At 44.2% G+C, this 9,770-nt stretch overlaps 1 long non-coding RNA gene across 1 annotated transcript in view; it reads left to right on the plus strand.

Annotated features, from left to right (window-relative positions):
- LOC309978918 overlaps nt 1-8,626 on the plus strand; it is a 319,465-nt gene extending 310,839 nt beyond the window's left edge. The window contains exon 3 of the long non-coding RNA XR_014327156.1: nt 8,576-8,626. This is a non-coding gene — a long non-coding RNA (uncharacterized lncRNA). The remainder of the gene's footprint in view (nt 1-8,575) is intronic.
- The last annotated feature ends 1,144 nt before the right edge of the window (nt 8,627-9,770 follow it).

Raw genomic sequence — 9,770 nt, forward strand, 5'->3', positions numbered from 1 at the left:
TTTGGTTCTCCCTATTCCTGTTCATCTTCTTCAGAAATTGCAAATGGGCCAAACAGGAGGTTAAAGGCACTGACTCTCCAAGTCGGGAGAGTGTTAGTAAAGCGTCTGGAATGTTGCACCCGAGTACCAGGGGACGAGAACTGAGACATATTGGAACACGTCTCCCGATCACATGGTTGATCATACTCTGGGTTCCACGTGCATGTTTTAGCTGAAGGAAGAATCCCTTAAACCTGGAGAGTTGAGACCCGTGGAATGGGTACCATGCAATATGACATCAAAGGGTCTTCATTTGCTCACCGAACCTCTCCAATCCTATCACTGCTGCGTTTATGCCCCTGTACACACGCTTGATTTTCTTTCAGAGACATAGCAATCCATAGGTTTTAAGATACTTACTAGTCAGGTACATTCTTAGGCGTTTAATATGGGGTGTTGAGTCCATTTCGTTGAGCAAGGAGTAGTTCTTGTCTATTCCATATTTGGCTTAAGGAACTTTATCTGTGCTCATTTCAATCTCTGGTTTTATGCAGCACCCCAACTCACCTTTCCCCTTAAGCAAGCATAAGTTGGTTTTCTAACTTTGAGACCCTGTTCTGTTTTGTAATCCAGTTCCTGTGTAGCCAAGTTTACATTCCGTGTATTAGTGATATCTTATGATGTTTCTTTTTCTGTGTGACTTATTTCATTTAGAATCATCATACCTGAATCCACTCATTATGCTGCTATGGGCCTGATGACATAGATTTCATTGCTGAGTGATATTGCATTGTACGTAAGTACCACAACTTCTTTATCCATTTTTCACTTTCTGCGATATTGTACTTGTAACGTAAATGACGTTCTTGTAAACAGAGCCGTCCCAAACTTTGGGGTGGCTGTGTCTTTTTGATTTTAATTTCCCTAAGCTATAGGACCATAAGTGGAAGTGCCCTAGGCTCTGTTGCTTTGTTTTTTAGATGTTTCAGGAAACACCATACACCTCTCCCGAGTGGCTGTTGGCAATTTACATCCCGCCCATCAGCATAACAAGGCTCCCAGTTCTCCATGGCCTGTCCTGCCTTGCTGGATTTTACACTTTTTTCAGATGGCCCTTTTGACAGGGGGGAAGTGAGACTTCATTGTAGTGCAGATTTCCTTTGCAAGCTTGCTTGGTTGGCCAAAAAGGGCGTATGCGTTTTTTCCTGAATATATTCAGGAAAAATCGCATACGCCCTTTTTGGCCAAGTGCATCATTGTCCACGTTCTGCCTCCTTTCCTATGCTTTAAATGTAATTCCAGTCTACCTCCTGAAATCGGTTTCCTGCAATTCTGCTCCGCCTTCAAGTCCTCTTGGCACCCTTACTTCAGTATATTTTTGGACGATAGCTGTCATTTATAACTCTGAAGGTTTGTGAATTACAGTGCCCCTGAGCTCCTTTCTTCAACTCGCTTTCTTGTGAGCTGGCCGCAACACCGCAGGATTGCTTCAGGCCCTAATCTGGTTCCAGCACGGCACTCTGAGCCTTTGGTTAATTCCTATTCCTGGTGGAAAATGAGAGTTAAATTTGCCCGTCCACACACCTCCACCTAGTCTCTCATTGGTTCTCCCTATTCCTGTTCATCTTCCGCAGAAATTGCAAACTGGGCCAAACAGGAGGTTAAAGGCACTGACTCTCCAAGTCGGGAGAGTGTTAGTAAAGCGTGTGGAATGTTGCACCCGCGTACCAGGGGACGAGAACTGAGACATATTGGAACACGTCTCCCGATCACACGGTTGATCATACTCTGGGTTTCACATACATGTTTTAGCTGAAGGAAGAATCCCTTAAACCCGGAGAGTTGAGACCCGTGGAATGGGTACCCGGCAATATGACTTCAAAGGGTCTTCATTTGCTCACCAAACCTCTCCAATCCTATGACTGCTGCATTTATGCCCCTGTCCACAAGCTGGATTCTCTTTCGGAGACATAGCAATCCATAAGTTTTAAGATACTTACCAGTCAGGGACATTCTTAGGCGTTTAATATGGGGTGTTGAGTCCATTTCGTTGAGCAAGGAGTAGCTCTTGTCTATTCCATATTTGGCTTAAGGAACTTTATCTGTGCTCATTTCAATCGCTGGTTCTATGGAGCACCCCAACTCACCTTTCCCCTTAAGCAAGCATAAGTTGGTTTTCTAAATTTGAGACCCTGTTGTGTTTTGTAATCCAGTTCCTGTGTAGCCAAGTTTACATTCCGTGTATTAGTGATATCTTATGATGTTTCTTTTTCTGTGTGACTTATTTCAGTTAGAATCATCATACCTGAATCCACTCATTATGCTGCTACGGGCCTGATGACATAGATTTCATTGCTGAGTGATATTGCATTGTACGTAAGTACCACAACTTCTTTATCCATTTTTCGCTTTCTGCGATATTGAACTTGTCCCGTAAACGAGGTTCTTGTAAACAGAGTCGTCCCAAACTTTGGGGTGGCTGTGTCTTTTTGATTTTAATTTCCCTAAGATATAGGACCATAAGTGGAAGTGCCCTACGCTCTGTTGCTTTGTTTTTTAGATGTTTCAGGAAACACCATACACTTCTCCCGAGTGGCTGTTGGCAGTTTACATCCCGCGCATCAGCATAACAAGGCTCCCAGTTCTCCATGGCCTGTCCTGCCTTTCTGGATTTATACTTTTTTCAGATGGCCCTTTTGACCGGGGGGAAGTGAGACTTCATTGTATCACAGATTTCCTTTGCAAGCTTGCTTGGTTGGCCAAAAAGGGTGTATGCGTTTTTTCCTGAATATAGTCAGGAAAAAACGCATACGCCCTTTTTGGCCAAGTGCATCATTGTGGACGTTCTGCCTCTTTTCCTATGCTTTAAATGCAATTCCAGTCTACCTCCTGAAATCGGTTTCCTGCAATTCTGCCCCGCTTTCAAGTCCTCTTGGCAGCCTTACTTCAGTATATTTTTGGACGATAGCTGTCATTTATAACTCTGCAGGTTTGTGAATTACAGTGCCCCTGAGCTCCTTTCTTCAACTCGCTTTCTTGTTAGCTGACCACAACACCGCAGGATTGCTTCAGGCCCTAATCTGGTTCCGGCACGGCACGCTGAGCCTTTGGTTAACTCCTCTTCCTGGTGGGAAATGAGAGTTAAATTTGCCCGTCCAGACACCTCCAGCTAGTCTCTCTTTGGCTCTCCCTATTCCTGTTCATCTTCCGCAGAAATTGCAAATGGGCCAAACAGGAGGTTAAAGGCACTGACTTTCCAAGTCGGGAGAGTGTTAGTAAAGCATCTGGAATGTTGCACCCGAGTACCAGGGTCGAGAACTGAGACATATTGGAACACGTCTCCCGATCACACGGTTGCTCATACTCTGGGTTCCACATGCATGTTTTAGCTGAAGGAAGAATCGCTTAAACCTGGAGAGTTGAGACCCGTGGAATGGGTACCATGCAATATGACTTCAAAGGGTCTTCATTTGCTCACCGAACCTCTCCTATGCTATCACTGCTGCGTTTATGCCCCTGTACACACGCTTGATTTTCTTTCAGAGACATAGCAATCCATAGGTTTTAAGATACTTACTAGTCAGGTACATTCTTAGGCGTTTAATATGGGATGTTGATTCCATTTCGTTGAGCAAGGAGTAGTTCTTGTCTATTCCATATTTGGCTTAAGAAACTTTATCTGTGCTCATTTCAGTCTCTGGTTTGATGCAGCACCCCAACTCACCTTTCCATTTAAGCAAGCATAAGTTGGTTTTCTAAATTTGAGACCCTGTTCTGTTTTGTAATCCAGTTCCTGTGTAGCCAAGTTTACATTCCGTGTATTAGTGATATCTTATGATGTTTCTTTTTCTGTGTGACTTATTTCAGTTAGAATCATCATACCTGAATCCACTCATTATGCTGCTACGGGCCTGATGACATAGATTTCATTGCTGAGTGATATTGCATTGTACGTAAGTACCACAACTTCTTTATCCATTTTTCGCTTTCTGCGATATTGAACTTGTCCCGTAAACGAGGTTCTTGTAAACAGAGTCGTCCGAAACTTTGGGGTGGCTGTGTCTTTTTGATTTTACTTTCCCTAAGCTACAGCACCATAAGTGGAAGTGCCTTAGGCTCTGTTGCTTGTTTTTTAGATGTTTCAGGAAACACCATACACCTCTCCCGAGTGGCTGTTGGCAATTTACGTCCCGCCCATCAGCATAACAAGGCTCCCAGTTCTCCATGGCCTGTCCTGCCTTTCTGGATTTTACACTTTTTTCAGATGGCCCTTTTGACCGGTGGAAGTGAGACTTCATTGTAGTGCAGATTTCCTTTGCAAGCTTGCTTGGTTGGCCAAAAAGGGCGTATGCGTTTTTTCCTGAATATATTCAGGAAAAAACGCATACGCCCTTTTTGGCCAAGTGCATCATTGTGGACGTTCTGCCTCTTTTCCTATGCTTTAAATGCAATTCCAGTCTACCTCCTGAAATCGGTTTCCTGCAATTCTGCCCCGCTTTCAAGTCCTCTTGGCAGCCTTACTTCAGTATATTTTTGGACGATAGCTGTCATTTATAACTCTGCAGGTTTGTGAATTACAGTGCCCCTGAGCTCCTTTCTTCAACTCGCTTTCTTGTGAGCTGGCCGCTACACCGCAGGATTGCTTCAGGCCCTAATCTGGTTCCGGCACGGCACGCTGAGCCTTTGGTTAATTCCTCTTCCTGGTGGGAAATGAGAGTTAAATTTGCCCGTCCAGACACCTCCAGCTAGTCTCTCTTTGGCTCTCCGTACTCCTGTTCATCTTCCGCAGAAATTGCAAACTGGGCCAAACAGGAGGTTAAAGGCACTGACTCTCCAAGTCGCGAGAGTGTTAGTAAAGCGTCTGGAATGTTGCAGCCGAGTACCAGGGGACGAGAACTGAGACATATTGGAACACGTCTCCCGATCACACGGTTGATCATACTCTGGGTTCCACGTGCATGTTTTAACTGAAGGAAGAATCCCTTAAACCTGGAGAGTTGAGACCCGTGGAATGGGTACCATGCAATATGACTTCAAAGGGTCTTCATTTGCTCACCAAACCTCTCCAATCCTATCACTGCTGCGTTTATGTCCCTGTACACACGCTTGATTTTCTTTCAGAGACATAGCAATCCATAGGTTTTAAGATACTTACTAGTCAGTTACATTCTTAGGCATTTAATATGAGGTGTTGAGTCCATTTCGTTGAGCAAGGAGTAGCTCTTGTCTATTCCATATTTGGCTTAAGGAACGTTATCTGTGCTCATTTCAATCTCTGGTTTGATACAGCACCCCAACTCACCTTTTCGCTTAAGCAAGCATAAGTTGGTTTTCTAAATTTGAGACCCTGTTCTGTTTTGTAATCCAGTTCCTGTGTAGCCAAGTTTACATTTTGTGTATTGGTGATATCTTATGATGTTTCTTTTTCTGTGTGACTTATTTCAGTTAGAATCATCATACCTGAATCCACTCATTATGCTGCTACGGGCCTGATGACATAGATTTCATTGCTGAGTGATATTGCATTGTACGTAAGTACCACAACTTCTTTATCCATATTTCACTTTCTGCGCTATTGAACTTGTACAGTAAACGAGGTTCTTGTAAACAGAGCCGTCCCAAACTTTTGGGTGGCTGTGTCTTTTTGATTTTAATTTCCCTAAGCTATAGGACCATAAGTGGAAGTGCCCTAGGCTCTGTTGCTTTGTTTTTTAGATGTTTAAGGACACACCATACACTTCTCCCAAGTGGCTGTTGGCAATTTACATACCGCCCATCAGCATAACAAGGCTCCCAGTTCTCCATGGCCTGTCCTGCCTGTCTGGATTTTACACTTTTTTCAGGTGGCCCTTTTGACCGGGGGAAGTGAGCCTTCATTGTAGTGCAGATTTCCTTTGCAAGCTTGCTTGGTTGACCAAAAAGGGCGTATGCGTTTTTTCCTGAATATATTCAGGAAAAAACGCATACGCCCTTTTTGGCCAAGTGCATCATTGTGGACGTTCTGCCTCTTTTCCTATGCTTTAAATGCAATTCCAGTCTACCTCCTGAAATCGGTTTCCTGCAATTCTGCCCCGCTTTCAAGTCCTCTTGGCAGCCTTACTTCAGTATATTTTTGGACGATAGCTGTCATTTATAACTCTGCAGGTTTGTGAATTACACTGCCCCTGAGATCCTTTCTTCAACTCGCTTTCTTGTGAGCTGGCCGCAAGACCGCAGGATTGCTTCAGGCCCTAATCTGGTTCCGGCACGGCACGCTGAGCCTTTGGTTAATTCCTCTTCCTGGTGGGAAATGAGAGTTAAATTTGCCCGTCTAGACTCCTCCAGCTAGTCTCTCTTTGGTTCTCCCTATTCCTGTTCATCTTCCTCAGAATTTGCAAATGGGCCAAACAGGAGGTTAAAGGTACTGACTCTCCAAGTCGGGAGAGTGTTAGTAAAGCGTCTGGAATGTTGCACCCGAGTACCAGGGGACGAGAACTGAGACATATTGGAACACGTCTCCCGATCACACGGTTGATCATACTCTGGGTTCCACGTGCATATTTTAGCTGAAGGAAGAATCCCTTAAACCAGGAGAGTTGAGACCCGTGGAATGGGTACCATGCAATATGACTTCAAAGGATCTTCATTTGCTCACCAAACCTCTCCAATCCTATCACTGCTGCGTTTATGCCCCTGTACACACGCTTGATTTTCTTTCAGAGACATAGCAATCCATAGGTTTTAAGATACTTACTAGTCAGGTACATTCTTAGGCGTTTAATATTGGGTATTGAGTCCATTTCGTTGAGCAAGGAGTAGCTCTTGTCTATTCCATATTTGGCTTAAGGAACTTTATCTGTGCTCATTTCAATCTCTGGTTTGATGCAGCACCCCAACTCACCTTTTCGCTTAAGCAAGCATAAGTTGGTTTTCTAAATTTGAGACCCTGTTCTGTTTTGTAATCCAGTTCCTGTGTAGCCAAGTTTACATTCCGTGTATTAGTGATATCTTATGATGTTTCTTTTTCTGTGTGACTTATTTCAGTTAGAATCATCATACCTGAATCCACTCATTATGCTGCTACGGGCCTGATGACATAGATTTCATTGCTGAGTGATATTGCATTGTACGTAAGTACCACAACTTCTTTATCCATATTTCACTTTCTGCGCTATTGAACTTTTACCGTAAAGGAGGTTCTTGTAAACAGAGCCGTCCCAAACTTGGGGTGGCTGTGTCTTTTTGATTTGAATTTCCCTAAGCTATAGGACCATAAGTGGAAGTGCCCTAGGCTCTGTTGCTTTGTTTTTTAGATGTTTAAGGAAACACCATACACTTCTCCCAAGTGGCTGTTGGCAATTTACATCCCGCCCATCAGCATAACAAGGCTCCCAGTTCTCCATGGCCTGTCCTGCCTTTCTGGATTTTACACTTTTTTCAGATGACCCTTTTGACCGGGGGGGAAGTGAGACTTCATTTTAGTGCAGATTTCCTTTGCAAGCTTGCTTGGTTGGCCAAAAAGGGCGTATGCGTTTTTTCCTGATTCAGGAAAAAACGCATACGCCCTTTTTGGCCAAGTGCATCATTGTGGACGTTCTGCCTCTTTTCCTATGCTTTAAATGCAATTCCAGTCTACCTCCTGAAATCGGTTTCCTGCAATTCTGCCCCGCTTTCAAGTCCTCTTGGCAGCCTTACTTCAGTATATTTTTGGACGATAGCTGTCATTTATAACTCTCCAGGTTTGTGAATTACACTGCCCCTGAGCTCCTTTCTTCAACTCGCTTTCTTGTGAGCTGGCCGCAACACCGCAGGATTGCTTCAGGCCCTAATCTGGTTCCGGCACGGCACGCTGAGCCTTTGGTTAACTCCTCTTCCTGGTGGGAAATGAGAGTTAAATTTGCCCGTCCAGACACCTCCAGCTAGTCTCTCATTGGTTCTCCCTATTCCTGTTCATCTTCTGCAGAAATTGCAAATGGGCCAAACAGGAGGTTAAAGGCACTGACTTTCCAAGTCAGGAGAGTGTTAGTAAAGCGTCTGGAATGTTGCACCAGAGTACCGGGGTCGAGAACTGAGACATATTGGAACACGTCTCCCGATCACACGGTTGATCATACTCTGGGTTCCACATGCATGTTTTAGCTGAAGGAAGAATCCCTTAAACCTGGAGAGTTGAGACCCGTGGAAAGGGTACCATGCAATATGACTTCAAAGGGTCTTCATTTGCTCACCAAACCTCTCCAATCCTATCACTGCTGTGTTTATGCCCCTGTACACATGCTTGATTTTCTTTCAGAGACATAGCAATCCATAGGTTTTAAGATACTTACTAGTCAGGTACATTCTTAGGCGTTTAATATGGGGTGTTGAGTCCATTTCCTTGAGCAAGGAGTAGTTCTTGTCTATTCCATATTTGGCTTAAGGAACTTTATCTGTGCTCATTTCAATCTCTGGTTTTATGCAGCACCCCAACTCACCTTTCCCCTTAAGCAAGCATAAGTTGGTTTTCTAAATTTGAGACCCTGTTCTGTTTTGTAATCCAGTTCCTGTGTAGCCAAGTTTACATCCCGTGTATTAGTGATATCTTATGATGTTTCTTTTTCTGTGTGACTTATTTCAGTTAGAATCATCATACCTAAATCCACTCATTATGCTGCTAAGGGCCTGATGACATAGATTTCATTGCTGAGTGATATTGCATTGTACGTAAGTATCACAACTTCTTTATCCATTTTTCACTTTCTGCGATATTGAACTTGTACCATAAACGAGTTTCTTGTAAACAGAGCCGTCCCAAACTTTGGGGTGGCTCTGTCTTTTTGATTTTAATTTCCCTAAGCTATAGGACCATAAGTGGAAGTGCCCTAGGCTCTGTTGCTTTGTTTTTTAGATGTTTCAGGAAACACCATACACCTCTCCCGAGTGGCTGTTGGCAATTTACATCCCGCCCATCAGCATAACAAGGCTCCCAGTTCTCCATGGCCTGTCCTGCCTTTCTAGATTTTATACTTTTTTCAGATGGCCCTTTTGACCGGGGGGAAGTGAGACTTCATTGTAGTGCAGATTTCCTTTGCAAGCTTGCTTTGTTGGCCAAAAAGGGCGTATGCGTTTTTTCCTGAATATATTCAGGAAAAAACGCATACGCCCTTTTTGGCCGAGTGCATCATTGTGGACGTTCTGCCTCTTTTCCTACGCTTTAAATGCAATTCCAGTCTACCTCCTGAAATCGGTTTCCTGCAATTCTGCCCCGCTTTCAAGTCCTCTTGGCAGCCTTACTTCAGTATATTTTTGGACGATAGCTGTCATTTATAACTCTGCAGGTTTGTGAATTACAGTGCCCCTGAGCTCCTTTCTTCAACTCGCTTTCTTGTGAGCTGGCCGCAACACCGCAGGATTGCTTCAGACCCTAATCTGGTTCCGGCACGGCACGTTGAGCCTTTGGTTAATTCCTCTTCCTGGTGGGAAATGAGAGTTAAATTTGCCCGTCCAGACACCTCCAGCTAGTCTCTCATTGGTTCTCCCTATTCCTGTTCATCTTCCGCAGAAATTGCAAACTGGGCCAAACAGGAGGTTAAAGGCACTGACTCTCCAAGTCGGGACAGTGTTAGTAAAGCGTCTGGAATGTTGCACCCGAGTACCAGGGGACGAGAACTGAGACATATTGGAACACGTCTCCCGATTACACGGTTGGTCATACTATGGGTTCCACGTGCATGTTTTAGCTGAAGGAAGAATCCCTTAAACCTGGAGAGTTGAGACCCGTGGAATGGGTACCATGCAATATGACTTCAAAGGGTCTTCATTTGCTCACCGAA

The sequence above is a fragment of the Leucopleurus acutus genome (genome assembly GCF_964270905.1).
Source record: "Leucopleurus acutus genome assembly, contig: HAP1_SCAFFOLD_127, whole genome shotgun sequence".
Lineage (NCBI taxonomy): Eukaryota > Metazoa > Chordata > Mammalia > Artiodactyla > Delphinidae > Leucopleurus > Leucopleurus acutus.